This window comes from Camelina sativa, chromosome 14 (assembly GCF_030686135.1).
Source record: "Camelina sativa cultivar CO46 ecotype springtype chromosome 14, ASM3068613v1".
NCBI lineage: Eukaryota > Viridiplantae > Streptophyta > Magnoliopsida > Brassicales > Brassicaceae > Camelina > Camelina sativa.
In genome coordinates, this window is record NC_141893.1 from 15786975 (window position 1) to 15806354 (window position 19380).

Consider the following 19380-nt stretch of genomic DNA (forward strand, 5'->3'; position numbering starts at 1 on the left):
ATATATTATCCTTCCAGTTTAGCAAGAACAAAACACACGTACCTTAAAATTTCATAAGTCACTGCACAATGCAAAGAAAAAAAACTTACCGCGGTTTTACGTCCAATCTATGTCTTTTTAGCCAGTAAAATTCATACAGTAAAGACAGACACATTCTGTAAGCTGCCAGAGATTTAGCTGCAAAAACAGCAAAAAAATCCTGAATAAGCAATCAATGAAAGCAAAGGGAAGGAAATATTTTCGTAAAGAAAAAACAGTATGCTGGTAGAATGTGTTAATGTAACAAGATATAAAAAATATAATTAAAATATGATTTATAAAAAATATAATGTATTAAAATATGATTTTTAAATTTTTTTTTTTGGAACATATGTTTTATAAAACTATAGTGAATGAAACCAAATTCCAACAGATAATGACCTAAAAATGCTAAGCTTAGGATATATACAATGCAAAATATGGATAAAAAAAGGGTGTCTAAAACATGTAAATTAGAGAGTTATCACACCCTCAAACTTAAATCTTGTTAGTCCTCTAGCAAAGAAGTAGGAGGATGAGGGTTAAGCGAAGGATTCAAACTATAGTCCTTAAAGATAGTTTAACGGTGCTAAGATCAATCAACATACTTACAAATATTTTTCTATGTTTATCACCATGCATCGATCTAGTTCATCTCCCAACTAACAAAGACTTGCAATTCCAAAGAACATCTCTTTCACATTCATTAAAGTGTTTGGCGAATTCTTGCAAATGGGAAGTGAATCAAGCTCAATCGGATTCAAGGGTAAGGCTTTTTACTAGGGTGGTGTCAAACAATATCTTTGGGTGGTTTTCTCTCAAAAGATGGAATGCTAGACAATTGTGAAAACTATCTAAGATTTAGAACAATTAGGGCATACAAAGCTTAACTCTTGATAATCTACCCCTTTTCTTATTCACTTTCTTTATGTCCAACACCTTAGAAATTAAAAGGCAAGGTGTCCTAGACGTTACTCTTGTTAACAACAATCTCTCCCCGGCAACGACACCAAAAAGCTTGATGTGCGTGGTTTTTATCACTTCAATCTTTTACCTTAAAAAGACCACACAACGGATGCAAGTGCACAACTAATCGGTAGTAGTATTTAGGGATCGATCCCACATAGAGAGAGTTGTTGTTTAACGGAATCTGACGGAAGTAAGTAAGGCTAGGACTCGATAAAATGGGGGTTTTGGTTGTCATGGTAAGTAAGAAAATAAATGTAAATAAAAATGCAAGTAAAATAAATTTTAACTCACATAAAACTTTCCACTTTTGGAAACTTCTATTTCAGGAAATTTTCCTCCAAAAACCCCGCCTCATGGAAACTTTGTACTCCGAGCACCACCTCATCTTGTTACTTAGTTGCACAACCAACCACCCCAAGCGACCAAGTAAACAAGAGAGATGGGCTGGAATACTGCATTCCCTCTCTAGCCAAGGATTACAGATGGGACCAGGCTAGACAAGCTCAAGTCGCTGCTTGCTTCTCATACCACTACTTAAACCTTGCCTCAGGCTTCCAAGTCTGCTCCTCAACACCATCACAGTCCCAAAGGACTCTCATCAAAGGAATCTTCTTCTTCTGAAGTTCCTTAATCCTCCTCTCGAGAACCCTCACTGGTCTCGCCTCCAAAGTCAGGTTAGGCTGAAGATCCTTAGGAATCTTAGCTAACAACTGATCATCCTCACCGAGACACTTCGTCAACATAGAAACATGGAAAACCTTATGGAATGCACGCCTAACCTCAGGTAACTCCAGTAAGCCACTGGTCCAACACGCTCAATCACTCTCACCGGACCCATATACGTCGGACTCAACTTAGTCTCAGTCAATGACATGTTCGGACCCCGCAACATGGCCATCTTGAGGTACACTCTGTCTCCTACCTGAAACTCAAGATCTCTCCTCCTCCTATCAACATAACTCCTCTGCCAATCCTAAGCTTTCTTCATGTTCAGCTTGAGAACCCGAATCTTCTATGAGGTCTCCTGAACAAAATCTGCCTCGTAAATGCTCCTCTCCCCCACCTGAGTCTAGCATAATGGTGTACGACACGGCCTCCCATACAAAGCCTCATAAGGAGTCATATTAATACTCGCCTGATAACTGTTGTTGTAAGTAAACTCTACCAAGTTCAAATGATCTGCCCAATGGCCTCCCCAATCCAACACACACATCCTCAGCAAATCATCCACCGTCTGGATCGTCCTCTCTGACTGTCTATCTGTCTGGGGATGATAAGCTGTACTCATATGCACCTTAGTGCCCATCTCTGCCTGAAACGCTCTCCAGAACACCGAAGTGAACTTAGAATCCCTATCAGACACAATGCTCGTTGGCAACCCATGCAACCTGAATATCTCCTTCACATACTTCTTAGCCAAGACCGCTGCTCCATCAGTCTTCTTAATGACCAGAAAATGTGTCGACTTAGTCAACCGGTCCACAATGATCCAAATAGCATCAAACGTCCTAGACACTGGCAAACCTACCACTAAATCCATAGTAATCATATCCCACTTCCACTCCGGAATGGGAAAAATCTTCAGTAACCCTCCTGGAACCTGATGTTCAGCCTTCACTAGCTGGCACACATTGCACCTCGCGACCCAACTAGCTACATCCTTCTTCATCCCGACCCAATGATAGTACCTCTTGAGATCACGGTACATCTTAGTCGCTCCTGGATGAATCGAAACTTGCTCCCATGAGCCTCTCTCAGGATCTCTTGCCTCAACTCCTCATCCTTGGGCTCACAAATCCGACCGTGCACAAAGATAGTACCATTATTTAAGACCTGATACTCTGAATCAACATCCCTTGAGGCATTCACCAGCCCCAAATCCTTCTCCTGAGCCAACCGCACTATGCCCAGAAGATTTGCTCTATCAACCGCATCCAAACCCAACGGTTCCTGAGAAACAACACACAAACTCAAAGCACTGATCTCTCCTACCAGAGACTCCATCTCCTGCTCTTGAGCCGAAGCTACCCTCTTCCGGCTCAGAGCATCTGCAACCGAGTTAGCCTTACCAGGGTGATAGGCTATCTCCAAATAATGAGTAGGATAGTTGTCCTCATGCTTCCGCGAAGCGTAGGCAATCACCTTCCCATGCGGCATCAACACACACCCCAAACCAACTCTGGATGCATATGTATAAAGCACATAGGGTTCTCGATGCTTAGGCAAATCCAACACTGGCGCAGTAGTCAACATCTCCTTTAAGGCTTGCAAAGCCCTCCTCACACTCTTGTGACCAAACAAAAAAAACATCCTCCACTGTCAACTTAGTCATAGGATGTGCTTTGCTCGCAAACCCCTGCACCAATCTCCTTTAGTAACCTGCTAACCCAAGGAAACTCCTGATCACTGTGGCATTCTGCGGTCTAGGCCAAACTCGGATAGCCTGAATCTTCTCCGGATCTACAGAAACCCCCTCTACAGACACAATGTAACCCAGAAAACTCATTTCACGCTGCCAGAAACCACACTTGCTCAACTTAGCAAACAACTTATGCTCCCGCAGCTTCTCCAGAACTGCCCTCAAATGCACTGCATGCTTCTCAGGACTCTTGAAATAAACCAGGATGTCGTCGATGAAAATGATGACAGACATGTCCAGAAACTCCTGAAACACGCTGTTCATCAACCTCATAAACATTGCTGGTGCGTTAGTCAACCCAAAAGGCATCACCACGAACTCATAAACCCCTACCTCGTCCTTCTACTTGACGAACAACACCGACGCTCCCCACGGTGAAGTGATAAGACGAAAGAATCCTCTATTTACTTCCTCAGCTCTACTAGACTAATTATCATGTATGCTGACATCAACTCACTACCATCTGAAAATCAATCCCTCTTGCCATTCCAAGAACCTCTAGTAACTTGCCTCTAAGGGAAATTTCCTCAAGATGGCTTAATCCAAAATTAGCTTTTCGCTTAGCAATTCTCCACAGCAAATCATCAATACAAGCGTAATAAAACAAACAAGTACTATACGTTCGCATATTCCGATTCACTGTATCAAATGCTTTGTAGGCCGCCAACTCAACCCACATGACTTATTTCCCCCCAGCAAGCTTACCAAAACCATGAATCTAGCAACCCTGTCCATCTCCAATGAACTTCATCCAACACCATCGCAACGATTAGTTTACCTGCCATGAAGGCTTCTCGTGAACTTATGTATCTGGCAAACATGCCTTTTCCAGCTCATACCTACTGCAACTCCCCTTCTTGGGACTCCAGCACCACTGGCGCAACAGCCACACATTCATGACCGCCCCCGGTCATAAAACCCTGACCCACTGATCAACACATCCAAAACCCGATATTAAACCACCATCACTCTCTCGAGGTCTACATTCAGTCCTTATGTTTATACACACGTCCTAGGCATTGCTTGCTCCAAACTCTTCCACCCTTAGGTCGCAACCCTTGGGCACTACCGACCTCACTCTCAGACCAGCGTCTTCATGTTATACCGTCTCACTCTTGGATCACCATCCTCAAGATCTCGGTATCAGGAGAACTACTCATCCCCTCAGGGAAACATCATCCCCTCTTCCACTCTCGGAATCCCTAGTCCCTCGAGCTATCTGTATTCTGGGAAAACCACCATCCCATTAGGAGAAACAATCCTTAAAGACTATAAACATCTTTCGACCAAAGGTACTTCCCGTGGTACGAGTATAACATTACAATGTTACACCTGCCCACTCAACTTCTAATATCCAACTGGATTACCCACCAAACAGAGAAATATCTGCTCCAACTACATATGTCCATCTATCTGCCTCTCTAGGCTCGACACCTCTTGCGAAGAATCTCGCACCGGGCATCTACCACTACTCCATCCTCCTAACATAAGATGGAAAGTCCTCAACATCTGCAGCCCTCGAGTGCACCCCGCCACATGCGACACAACTGGAGCCTGCACTAGTACCCCTCTTGGTAACCGCTCCAACAGTACGCCAACAGATCCGTGAAGCGATCATCTCGAACTTGGGCTCCACCTGCTGCAACCCCACACCTGGGTTCCCAGCACCCCCGGCACGCTCACCGGCTAACCTCCTCTGGTCCCTCCTGATACGCTTGTAACCCTCTGACGTACCTCCTCGTGGAACTCTGGACCACACACTCACCGGCCTCGGGACCCGCCCGAACATGACCACAACCACGTCCCCATCCACGACCAACAACTCAAACACCTTTAGCCACTGCACTTCCAAGAACAGAGGCTCTAACAAGCAATCTTAACAAACACAAAAAAATATACAGTCACTGTAGAATCACACAGTAGGCTTGAAGAGGATGTTCTAGGACTCCATGCCACACACAATTTACTAATTCACATAATCAATTAAGACATGCAATCCCAAACATCAACAGCACAAAGCCTAGTGAACCCTAACCTAGAACCGTAAAGGCTCTGATACCAAACTGAAACGACCCGACCCGTTTTTTTAATAATAATTAATAAATAATAAATAATAATAATAAATATCTACAACTAGTGGTCCCATATCCACTAGACACCTATCCACAACCACAACCAGCAGCGGAAATAACAATACCAATAAATATCCAATAATAAAATAACCAATAATCAAATATAGCAACAATCAAATAACCAATCATCAGGAAACATGAAACCAGCAACCTAGCAATGTCTCTAATGACCCAACTCTAGCAACCTAGCAACACCAGATAACATCCAATCGAGTCCCTAGAATATCCTCCTCTTCATCGCCTTGATTCCACGATCACATTTTGCCTTTACCTGCACCACATACACATATTGAGATGCATGAGTATTTGATAAACACTCAGTGAGGCAATCCTCCCATCTACTGGGCTATACACACAAGAAACAGTGATACCAATGTTCCAAACAATTAACAGAACAAGATCCGCTCCCTCTGCAACCGCGATCCGCTCAAAGCCGAGAGTCGAATCTCGCTCCCAACCTCCTCCAAATCGCCCAATACTCAAAACTCAAGCCATATACGTCCATAGGAACCTGTAGCAACCAATCCCAGCAAGGAAAACACACAAAACAACAACAAACAAGAAAGAACAAGGAATCAAAGGCTTAGATTAGCCATGGTCATGCTCTCACCTCTTTGCAGGAAAATTCTGACCAACAGCAACGAATCCAACCCTCCTACCAAGCTTCTAACTCCTTCCTAGCCTTGGATCTCTCAAGAAACAGCAAGGAATCTCACTAATCTCTCTCCAAAGCTCAAGAACAAAGTTTTCTCCCTTTTCTCTCATAAACAACAATGTAGTGACAAAGACAATCCACCAAACCCTTCTTTTTGTTGAAACCCGCTTAAGTAACCCAGTTCAATGGTTTCCCATAACCAAACCGAACCAAATCGATCAGTAATCAATCTGGGAAACCATAAAACATTGGTTTGCGGGTGTTACACTTATAGTTCACAAGCTAACCGTCTAAGATCACTATACTCCGAGACTCAACTGTCGCAGGCAACGACGTATAGATCAAAGCATTTAAAACAGGTTCGATTCTAATCCATGAAATTCCATAGGTAAGGGGTATGTGTTTCCTATGACTCCTCACACATCTAAGCTAGGTCGAGCACACATGCAAGCTTTTGGCAAAGTACACACACTTTAGATCATAGTTAGTTCATGAGGCTAACTTAAAGCATTAAGCTAAGACTTAAAATTAAAGCATATAATAAACAAGAAATCAAATCTAACAAACCCTAAAAATTGCCACCTAAACTAAGATCATCTTCCCCCTTTGATTATCCCTTTAAACCCAACTATAAAACTACTGTAGCATGTTTAAGGGAATCATCATAGCAAGGTTTAAACAATTCATAAACATAAAAGAATAAATAGAGAAAAGGGATTTAGAGATTACTTCTTAGAATCAAGTACAAGATGTAAAGATTTCTCCTTATGAAAACTAGTGTAACAAACGAACAAGAGAAAAAGAATGAGTTTGGTGAACTTCAAGGCTTCAAGGAGAGGAACGAGAGAGGTCTGGTCGTGGTTGTTCCTCTGGTTTTCGTCTCTTGGCTGCTCCTTTTCGGCACTTTTTTGGGAAAACTTTGAAGGCACAATGAAGGCACACTCTAAACCCTAGGTAAATCGGGCATAACTTCTTTGGGGGTGATTTGATTGACTTGATTACACTTTGAGGAGAAATATGACTCTTCCAGCTTTCCATAGAAATCAAGCACGTCGAAATGTGAGTTCTGCAAGTTCTCCAAAAGTTGTTCGTACTGTAAAGCTCTGAATATTTCCATAAACGTATTTTCCTTGTCTTTTGGTCCTTTTTGCTATAAAACCTGTAAAACTTTCTTTAAACCTAAAATACTTGATAATAGACATTAAATCGTTGAAATCATATCAACTCTTCCTAAATGCATACTAAAACCATAACTAAAATAGGTAAAATAATGATGTTATCACGAACCTTAGGGTCTTTCTTTTTTAATTTCTCTATAATTCCCCAACCCAACCCAAATAATTATGCTAAACACCTATCTTTCAAAACCGATTCTACTAGCTAGTCCAAATGATTCTAAACTTAGCTAAACAAGAGCCTGTTTTTTGTCGTTCTCAATACTCTCAAGGTTTCACAACCTATAGCACAATGAAAAGGCCTCACTCAAAAATTCACAACAAGGTTTGAAAGAAAGGTTTGGGTTCAAGGATAAGGAAAAACAAATTGGGTTAAACGAAAAGATTGGCAAAAATGGAGTGTTAACCCGAGTTTAGAGTTACCAAGAGCAAGTATTCAAATTCAAGCAAGACAATTTAAGTTCAGGTTAAATCCACTAATATAGAGATGATTCAATGTTCAAGCAAGTGGAGGAAGCTTTCAAAAGACACAAGGTTCTAAACAAAGATTTTTCATTTTTTTCCAAAGATTGATTTAGCAACAATGAACTGTGATTAAAGGCTATAACTTCAATCCTAAAGTTTGATTTTAAACAAGGTCGTTTTAATCATTGTCCCCTAAAATGCATATGCAACAATCCTATATGAAGCAATCTAGACTCTATCCTAATATGTAAATGCAACTACATGAACACTCTTTTTTTTATTTTTTAAATTTTTCAAAAATTTATTTTCGAGGTTTTTAATGCAAATAGATGCAGACTCCAATGAATAAAACTAGTATGCAAAAATTTGAAATAAGAAAATAAGAAAATAAAACACAATGTAATATACATTCTCAGACTCTCCCCCAAACTTAAATTACACATTCCCTTGTGTAGATAAAAGTCTAAAAAAGAAGTCTGAGAATCACACAAAATGAAACAAAATAAAATGCTCGCTAACGTGTACCCAAGATCGTCACCGGCTTCAGCAGGCGCTGGGATTCACTCACAGAGAGCTCGATTATGTGCACGAATGACTTTCTCAGACCAGCATACGAGGGGTTGATCGGGTAGGGCATCGGGTAATACGACAGGTATGGTGGGAGAGGTCGCAGGGTGCATCGAGTACGGCATCTGGTATGTCGGAGTGAATGGACCTGAGTGTTCACCCGGATGTGTGCTCGATGGAGGCATCGTGTATGGCATCGTGTACCCCGTCGGGTTAGGCGTCAGATAGGCATCTGAGTGGCTTTTCCGCGATCTATCGGGTCTGGTGACATCCTCCTCTGCTTGGGGCTCGTAAAATGATGCCCTGTGAGGCTCGGGAGGTGCCAATCCTCGGATTCCTCCTAGTGGTCCGCTTCTCCCCATCCATGTGGGTGCATATGTTGAAGTGGGAGCTGAGGCACAGCTTGCCTTGTCTTGCAACTCCCTGATCTGTCCTCCCATCACCTTCATTGTGCCGGTAAGGTCCCTCACTTTCTTAGCTAGGAACTTGTTCATCCTCTTCAACTATCCTATTCTCTTGTGAGCTTCTCTCTCTCCCACCGGTTGCTTTTGAGAGCAAACATACTCCTCAAAATCGTAGTCCTCCGAATTGTCTCCCTGTCCTTGCCTTGTTGGCTCTCTCTCTTCAGCTTCGGATTCCCCCTCAGGGTTGTACAGCTCCTCCAATGGTGGCATGAAGTCTATGTTCTCCCCTAATTGGATCTTTGTGCACACGACGTTGGGCAGAATCACTTGAGTAGCTCCAACTGCTGGATGAACGAACTTGAAGAGCAACCTATCATTTAGCCTCTCATCAGCCAAGTAATTCCCCAATGTGAGGTAGTCGATGTCTAGCCATCTCGGCTCATGTACCACTCCCTACAAAGGCACATCGCAAGCTACCAAAATCGGTGTGACCAAACCCCCTATGGATATCTCTGAAGCTCCCTCTAGCTTCTCGGTTTTCATTGCCCAAGATTTTAGATACAAGAACTAATAAAGCAAGACAAAGACCAAAATTGTATCCGCAACATCTCATACTAGCGGTCTACCATCCCTAGCTTTATCTAATACTCCACACAAGGCAATGTCTAGCAGTTGGAGCTCATGATCATTCACATTCCCAGTTTCCTTCCTAGCAAATAGAGTGCAGGCTAGGGACTTGTGAAAATACCTCAAAACAAGGCTCCTTATTTGAGCAGATTTGGAGCTTGTAGACTTGTAGGGAAGCTTATCTCCTATTGTCAGCCATAGGGATTTCATCTCTTCCTTGCTCACTTCCATGTTTTCTTCACTCCCAGCCTTGAAACCATACAACTCCTCCATCTCCCTGAAGGTAAGTCGGTATTCCTTGTTGCGCATGGAGAAAATGATGAACCCGATTCCCCAATCGGGTAGTAGGGTTGGGTGGTCTTCAAAGTAGTGTAACCGCAGCGTGGAAAGGAAGTGAACCGTCTCCTCCTCACAGGCTTCGAGGTTGGTTCGCATCATCTAGCCCAGGTGGCACATGTCAAAGAGAAACTCGACATCTCTTGCGGTTCCCAATTGTTTCCTCATTTTGTGGTGGGGGTAGCGGGTACCAACGAAACTCATCTTGCGGGGGACCTTGAAGAGCTTGGCCGGGGTCTTCACCTCTCTTTGCTTCAGCCTCCTCGATGCCAACCGGGTGTGTTCTCTCTGGTCCTCCTCGCGGTCATGAATCTCTTCCTCTGTGTCTCAATCTTCTTCTTCCGCCGCTCTCTCAGCTATCTCCTTAGCTTTTTCAGAAGCTGGTCTCTTCCCTCTTGCAACCGTGGCTCTGTTTCTCAGTCGTGAAGTTTGGTTCACCGCCAGTTCTCCTTCATCAGCATCTGAATCGACCTCCATAGAGTCTGTGACGGTTCGGTCGGACGTAGACAGGTCGGGGGACTGCACGATCGGTGAGCAAACTCGGGGGACTCGGGGGACTGCACGATCCGTTGCTCAAGTACTTGCTCGGGTGACGGATCGGGTTGAGCATCGTGTTGGGGATTGGAAACGTCCAGCCAACGGTTTGGAATTCAAAACGTCTCCTCCTCCTCCTCGGGAATCGCGAGCATCGACACCTTCACCTCCGATTCTAGCAGCGGCGGAGGTTGATCTTGTCTCCTTCTTTTGGTAAGTCTTCATCTTGGGAGCCATTGTTGAATCCTTGAAAAGAAAGAAAAGCTAAACTTGAGATCAATAGGGTTAGTTCCCGAAAATCTTAAAGCACTGGAGTTTGAGAGAAAGGAAAAATAAGAAGATGGAAGTTAAAGAGTTTTGAGCACTTATCGATTTTTGCTTGGGGAAGAAGGGGTTGGTCCTCTTTAAATAGAAGGGCTGTCGCTAGGGTTTCACCGAGAGTGGGCTAGGGTTTTTTGGAATTCGGACTCCACTCGCCACCCGAGTGGGAACACGATTAGGCGCGTCGGATACGGATTCGGGTAGAGCCTCGGGTTCCCTAAAATTTCCTTTTTCTTTTTTTTTTTTAATTTTATTTTTTATTAATATATGTAAATATGTAAAAACCTAAAATAAGACAAAATAAATAATATGGAATTAAAAGAAAATAAAGGATACCTTTGGGACTTCCTCCCAAGTGAGCTTGTTTTAAGTCACTAAGTTTGACTCTTCATGCTCTTCAAGCATGGGTTTTAGGAGGGAGAGGTTCTGGAATCCTCTCCACTGAAACAGATGGGTTCAACCGATATTTCTGGTCTTGTCCCGGTTCCACAGCAAATGTAGTATGGACTTATTCGTGATGCTTGACTCTTCTTTGCTTTGTCTTGGTGGAAAAAAATTGGCCATCAATGGTTGGCCTTTTAATTCCTTTCTTGATGCCAAATTCCATATTGAAATGCTCTCCATGCTGAATTCTGATCTTTCCTTGCTTCACATCTATTACTGCTCCAACTGTTGCTAAGAATGGTCTTCCTTAGATAAGTGGATCTTCTGGTTCCTTATCCATATCAAGGATCATGAAATCGGTAGGAACTTCCACTCTTCCAATCCTGAGATGCAGGTTTTCCATGATACCGATGGGGTGTCTGACTGTTCTGTCAGCTAGTACCAAATACAGGCTACTTGGTTTAAAATTGCTGAAACCTATCTTGTTGGCAATTGATAGTGGCATGATGTTGACGGAAGCTCCCAAATCGCACAAGCAGTTGTGGAAAATCCGAAGGCCTATTGAACATGGGAAAATGAAAGAGCCGGGATCCTCCAATTTCTCTTCAATTCGCAGTTAAGGATCTAAACACACTCTACTCCTCAGAATTGCATTCCCAATCTCTTTTACAGCTTCCTTTACCTTAATCTCCAGCTGAGCTGTCTCCTTGATGATTTTCTCTCGAAGTTCGTGTGGTGGCAAAAGCTTAGGAGGTGGGGCTTTTCGCTTGGACATACGCTCTGCAAGCGCCTCAAATTGGATGTCAAGAGCTGCTCTGAACCTTACCTCTAATTCCCCTTCCTCATATGTAGGCAGTTGAGGTTGATCTGTCATCTGAACATCTACCCGATGCATCATCCAATCACCATCATCGGGTATGACATCGGGTTCAGCCTTGGGTGGTTTATTGGTTTGCGATTCTCGAACCAGTGCTCGATCATCGGGTCGAATCATCAGCTCGATCAGCCTCCTCGGTTGAATGATCAGGTTCAAACTCGGATATGTAGTATTGGTACTCATTCATCCCATAGTGATCCATATCCTCCCCATCTTGAACATCGCTGTCCTAAGTGAGCCAATCCTCAAAATCATCATCAAGAAAGATGGCCTGTGCAGTGGCGTAATCTTTTTGGTTCTGAACAGCTTTACCTTGAACCTGGTTGAGTTTTGGAGGTGGTTGGGTGCTGTGTTGGCCTTCTAGGTATCTCAATTTAGTGTTGAGAGAATCATACTTGGCATTCAAGTCATTATACCCAAAATCGATCTTGTTGCTCATCTCCGCGAACCGTTTTGCGTTGTCTATTGCGGCTGATGCGTGACTTTGAATCATCTGCTGAATTAGGTCGCGTAGGTCAGCTTCGTGAGATTGGTTCTGCGGGCCTTGCGGTTGTGGGAATCCAGGTGGTGCAACTCGTTGGTGGTAATTACCAGAATACTGCTGCTTAGGAGCGTAGACTTGATTGTATTGAACAAAGGGCTTTTGCTGGCCTTGGTTGCCTTGGAGTGCGAAAGGATAGATCTGGTCTTGAGGATTTGCAACATTCGGGTTACGGTAGGAGAGATTCGGGTTTGGTTTGTAGTTGTTGTACCCTTTATTGTAACCTCCTTGGTTGTTGATGTAGTTCACATCCTCTAGCTGAGCACTCTCCCCATCTTGTTGCTGAAACTAGTCTTCCTCTGAGATGGATGGACATGCTGCTGCTGGTTCAGGAGCTTATCCAATTTGTCATTGAGGGCTTTCATGTCTCGCTTGTACTTGGCATCATCGTCTCCAGAAGAGCGTATAGTGCGATCATACTCCTCATTGTAGTGCCCATCAGATTGAGCTAAGTTCTCCACTAGTCCCAACCTTCATCGACATCCTTGTTGAGGAAGTTACAATTGCTTGCGGTGTCCAGCAACATCCGTATCTTAGGGACCACTCCTCGGTATAGTGTACTTAGCAATGAAGCATTGCTGAATCCATGATGCGGGCATCTGCTTGTGTATCCCTTGAAACGTTCCTAAGCTTCACTGAACATCTCATTGCTTTTATGAACAAAGCTGGAGATGTCATTTCGCAGCCTTGCGGTTCTGGATTTGGAGAAGAATTTGGCTAGAAACGCCTTTTTGCATGCTTTCCAAGTGGTGATGGACTCCTTGGGAAGTTATTTTTCCCAGATTTGTGCTTTATCTCCCAAAGAAAATGGGAAAAGCCGGAGTTTGAATCCATCTTCACTAACTCCATTGATCTTGGTTAGGCTACAGAGCCTATCAAAGTCATCTAGATGGTCCAATGGGTCCTCCATTTGCAGTCCATGAAACTTGTTGCTTTGTATCATCTGGATGAGACTACTCTTGATCTCAAAGTTATTGTTTCGAACAGCAGGTGGCACAATGCCATGTCTTTGAGTGTGAGTAGATGGAGCATCTCCTGCTCCTATGCTGGTCCTCTCTTGAGGAGCTGGTGGACCATCCTGATTATTCATTATCTCCTCAATTGTAGTTGGTTGTGGTTGTTGGACTTGTTGTTGATGGAGTAACCTTGGTCTGTCGATGTTGTCGATGAAAGAACTCAAGTGTTGGCTACCGTTAGATAGTGTTTTCATGCACAATCAATTAACAGAGTGAGTACATGAAGGTCTACCCGATACAGGTGATCAAGTGACGGTCGGGTGGGTGCTCAGGTTGTACCTGAAATGCAAAACAAACAAACACGAGAGTAAACAAGTCAGTTCCGAACCATTGTATAGTATAGAATTTGATCTAGCAAGTGCTGAAATCTTAAACGTAGCAAATTAAATTCAACCAAATGGCAACGGCGCCAAATTCATAGCAGAATTTTCACCCAGGGTATCAATTCCCTATGCAGTTGTAGTACAAAGGGTTATCAATCCAAATGGTTGTTATGCTAGTAGATAAGATATGATCAGAAGCAAGCAAGTCAAGCCAAGCAATAATTGGGGTTTAATCTAACAATCCTAAAATAATCAAAAGAAGATAAATAAGCAAGAAACACACGACCTAAGCACTCGATGCAAGCATTCGAGTACAGGATCGGGTGGAGTGATCGGGTCAAGAAGTTAGAGATGAACATCTCGAAGGTATACACGAAGCTGGTGATCGAGTACCATTTCGGGTAAGGGGTCGAGTTGTAGAATAAGGTTAAACAATAAAGACAAGAAGGCTCCTAAGGATGGAGTAATCGACTCATAAGTGTTCCTGACCAGTATGGATGTCCTATATGCCTCAAGCAATATTCCCTAGACAATGAATCTCTAAAATCTTAATGGTCCTTAAAGATAGTTTAACGGTGCTAAGATCAATAAACATACTTACAAATATTTTTCTATGCTTATCACCATGCATCAATATAGTTCATCCTCCAACTAACAGTAAAGACTTGCAATTCCAAAGAACATATCTTTCACATTCATTAAAGTGTTTGGCGAATTCTTGCAAATGGGAAGTGAATCAAGCTCAATCGGTTTCAAGGGTAAGGTTTTTTGGTAGGTGGTTTTCAAACAGTATCTTTGGGTGGCTTTCTCTCAAAATATGGAATGCTAGACAGTTGTGAAAACTATCTAAGATTGAGAACAATTAGGGCATACAAAGCTTAACTCTTGATAATCTACCATTTTCTTTATGTCCGAAACCCTAGAGTAAAACTACCCATAACCTTGATTTTAACTCTTTTTTTTTTTACAATCCCTAAGGTTTAAACATTAAACATTAAACATTTAGCTCTTTGTGTTTTTTTTTCTTTCTTTGCTAAACTCCTAATAAAATTCCTATATTTTTTTTTTCTTTTTTCTAGGAGACTATAGCAAGATCTTTTTCTCTCCATGCTCGCCAACGTGTACCCAGTTGATATGTCTATATTTTGTCTCTCCTTAGCATATATTTATCATTCATTTAGTTAGGATAACTCATTGGTTTGCATCATTTTCTAGTCTTTTCTTTGCATCAATGTAGCCATAATAATAATGAAAGTTTCATATACTGTTAATTTTGCACGTCTAGGTAGTTCTTGCATCATCCTTGCATACATTGTGCATTTCAGAGTATTCCAGGTATTGAGGAGACGTTGGAAACGCATCCGTCCGAGCCATGCTCCCCAGCGCATCCGTCCGAGCCATGCTCCCCATCGCAACCGTCCAAACCATGCTCCCCAGCGCATTCGTCTGAGCCATGCTCCCCAGCGCGTCCATCCGAGCCATGCTCCCCAGCGTCCGTCCGAGCCATGATGACATTGCATTCCATTCGACGCGCACGGACTCGATCACACATGTCAGGAAGAAAGACGTTTGGTTTCACACGCTTCAGGAGATTACCGAACCGATGCTTGAGGTCATGGTTTAGCTTCAACCACCTAAGACAGTGAAGGACATCAGAAGTTTTCTGGGAAATGCTGGGTTTTACAGGAGATTCATCAAGGACTTCTCAAAAATTGCAAGACCTTTGACAAGGTTGCTGTGCAAGGAGGTAGAGTTCGAATTTGATGCTGCATGTCTAGAAGCTTTCAGCAAGATCAAGGAAGCTTTGGTTTTAGAACCCATAGTGCAAGCTCCGAACTGGGATCACCCGTTTGAGATTATGTGTGATGCTTCAGACTTCGCAGTTGGAGCAGTTCTGGGACAGCGTATTGACAAGAAGCTTCATGTCGTCTACTACGCAAGTCGCACCTTAGACGAGACCCATGGAAGGTTTGCGACCACGGAGAAGGAACTCCTAGCAGTTGTGTTTGCATTCGAAAAATTCATGAGTTATCTTGTGGGTTCGAAGGTCATTGTGTATACCGATCATGCTGCTCTGAGACACATATACTCGAAGAAGGATACCAAGCCAAGACTGTTGAGATGGATTCTGCTTCTTCAGGAGTTTGGCATGGAGATCGTTGACAAGAAAGGAATAGAAAACGGAGTTGCAGACCACTTGTCAAGAATGAGGATTGAAGATGTTGTTCCAATAGATGATTTAATGCCTGAGGAACAACTTCTGGTCGCCCAGGTTTGTGAGCAGATGCATGACACGGGGGGTTGAAAACCTAAAAATCAATTGTATGGTGATCACTTCAGACTCTGCACCATGGTATGCTGATTTCGTGAATTACAAGGTCTGTGGAGAAGTTCTTGATGACATGGATCCCTACAGGAAGAAGAAGTTTTTTAGAGAGATCAACCACTACTTCTGGGATGAACCCTATCTGTACAAGAGAGGTTCTGACGGTCTGTTCAGAAGATGCATAGCAGAAGGGGAAGTGCAGGGAGTGCTTGAGCATTGTCACGGTTCCACCTATGGAGGTCACTTCGCCACATTCAAGAAAGCTCAGAAGGTTCTTCAAGCAGGTCTCTTGTGGCCAACCTTGTTCAAAGACGCTCACAACTTCATCACCAAGTGTGACGCTGGTCAGAGGATAGGCAACATCACAAGGAGAAACGAGATGCCCCAGAATCTGATCCTGGAAATGGAGATATTTGACGTTTGGGGGATAGACTTCATGGGACCATTCAACCCCTCCCCCCACATCTAATGGGAATGTCTATATTCTGGTGGCATTTGATTACGTTTCTAAGTGGGTTGAAGCCATTGCCAGTCCTACCAGTGATCACAAGGTAGTTCTGAAGCTGTTCAAAAGTATAATCTTTCCAAGGTATGGGATACCCAGAGTAGTGATCAGTGATGGTGGAACTCATTTCGTCAACAAGGTGTTTGAGAGTATGCTGCGAAAGTATGGAGTCAAGCACAAGGTGTCTACTGCGTATCACCCTCAGACCAGCGGACATGTTGAAGTCTCAAATAAGCAGATCAAAGGTATCTTGTCAAGGATTGTTGGGGTTTCGAAGAAAGATTGGTCTGTCAAGCTGGACGAGACTCTTTGGGCGTACAGGACAGCTTTCAAAACGCCGATAGGAAGAACACCATTTCAGTTGGTCTATGGTAAAGCATGTCACCTCCCTGTTGAGGTTGAGTACAAGGCGCTCTGGGCTATTAAGTTGCTGAACTTGGATATTGACACAGCTCAGGCTAAAAGAACTCTTGACATCCATGAGTTGGAAGAAATAAGATTTGATGCTTATGAGAGTTCCAGGATCTACAAGGAAAGGACAAAGAATTTTCATGACAAAAAGATTATTGTCAAAGAGCTCAAGGCTGGAGATCAGGTGTTGCTTTTCAACTCTAAACTTAAGTTATTTCCTGGAAACCTTAAGGATGGTAGCGAATTCACTGTAAATGGTCAGAGAGTCAAGAAATATCTAGCTGATCAAGTCCGACCAGAGGGGTTTTCTGTACTCCTCTATGAACCCCCAAAAGCATAAAAAACTGAAAAGTCATGCTAGGGACTTTAAACAAGCTCACTTGGGAGGAACTCCCAAAGGTATCACTGTAAATATTTTTTTTTAGGATTCTTGTCCTTTTAATTTTTGTTTTTGGTTTTCTTGTATTCAAGAATCTACAGAAGGGAGTATGGACAACAGAGACAGAGGATACAGAGACCAGTGAAGTGAAAAGGAGAGTGGGGGAAAACTTTTTCTCCAAAAAAAAAAAAAAAAAAAAAAGAGAACAAAACAAAATATATGGGAAATTGTCGACCCACTTGCTCTTCTCCTTTCCCCACCCCGCACTTGCTCTTCTCAACCCTCCCATCACCTCATCTCCCATTTCTCTTGCCCCCTCTCACCCAACACAATAATCTCACTTTCTGTCTCATCATCACCCTACACCTCCTCTCCACACAACTCTCCTCTCGTTAAAACAATATCTCATCTCTCTTCTTCCTCCCACCCACCAACCTTACTTCAACTCTTCACTCTCTCTTTCACTCACTTTCTTTCCTACGCTCTCTCCTTGCTCAACTTCACAAAGTCTCCACCCAAAACATCCCGCTCGAGACGGAGTCTCTCGCATGTCAACTCCCTCTGCCATCCCGCCAACTCGCAGGAACGACAAACCAAGCCGCTCGAGCCATCCGTTCAACTATCCCATCGAGTCCTCTTGAGCCAACCAGTTTCGAATCCGCTCGACCCGTCATCCAGGAATCGTCAACGTTCAAGCTCACCACCGTCTCACCCCACTTCCGTTCGAGCCGCCGCCGTCTGGTCTCGTCCGAGCCATTTTCGTTTGAGCCCTCTGCGTGAGAATTAGTTTGAGCCAACATCTCGAGCTCCGTCCGTGTTTCGATCGAGCCACTCTCGACATCTCGCTCGAGCCGAGACGCGTATCCCCTCAATCGAGCCGCCCTCCCAGAACCGAGACTCAACTCCCGATCGAGCCGTCTTCAAGCAACCCGGTCGAGTCACAATCGTCAACCCGCCTCCCACCGATCGAGCCACTTTCAAAATCCACTCGAGCCATCCGCTTCCCACCGCTCAATCCGCCCACACTTCGATCGAGCCATTCTCATCAATCCGTTGTGTTTGGCTGCTCTCAACACCTTTGCATTATTGCCTGGTCACTAACCTACTAATCTTTGATTTTGAGTTTGAATTGTCTCAGCTTTACGATGTCTGACAATTTTTGGGATGAGATGTATGAGAAGTATGGTTGTGAGGTACCGGGACGTGTTGCTACTTCTAAGCCGCCTACGCAAGGTACTGGGTCAAGCAGACCAGACAAACTGCTCTCTAAGAGCAAGAGTCGCGGGAAGAGACCGGCACGAGCGTCAAACTCAAAGGAGGACGGGAGTGATTACGAACAGGAGGAACCTGCGTTGCGCTCAGAACAAGCTCCCAGAAAATCGGTCAGACGGAAGAGCGTTGAGACGAAACTAACTCCCAAAGAATACTACGAGCTGTTCCAGCAGTTGGAATTCAATGGCACAAGGTATCCCCATGTGGAGACGATGCATCAACTCGGGATTGCAGAGGATGTTCAGTATCTGTTTATGAGGTGCTATCTGGAGAGAATCATGAACACACCCAAGAATGGATACAGGGAGGAGACAATTCAGTTCCTCTGCACTCTGGAGATGCACTTATATGCGGATGAGCCGAGAATGATGTCTGATGGAGGTCTGGGTTACATTACATTTCGCGTTCATGGCCAATTCTACACTCTCACCTTCAGAACCGTCGAAGAGATGCTTGGATTTCCCAGCGGAACGGGGACTACGCCGCAATTTGAGCGGATTGAGATAGCCGTATTCTGGGCAACAATTGGGAGCACGCCCACATTCACTTCATCGAAGACAAAAGTGCTGAACCTGCGAAGCCCAATGTTGCGTTACTTCCAGAAGGCGGTTTCGAATGCATTATATGCCAAGGAAATCAAGGGATACATGACGAACGGAGAGCTTGAGATGATTGATCTCGCGCTTAAGGGACTCTCATTCACTGCCATGGATTGCACCGCAAT

General features: G+C 43.7%; 1 non-coding gene across 1 annotated transcript; it reads left to right on the forward strand.

Moving 5' to 3' along the window:
* The first annotated feature begins 13005 nt into the window (after window positions 1–13005).
* Window positions 13006–13112, forward strand: LOC147928273 (small nucleolar RNA R71). Its single transcript, XR_015581115.1, has one exon. It is a non-coding gene; the product is annotated as a small nucleolar RNA R71 (small nucleolar RNA).
* The last annotated feature ends 6268 nt before the right edge of the window (window positions 13113–19380 follow it).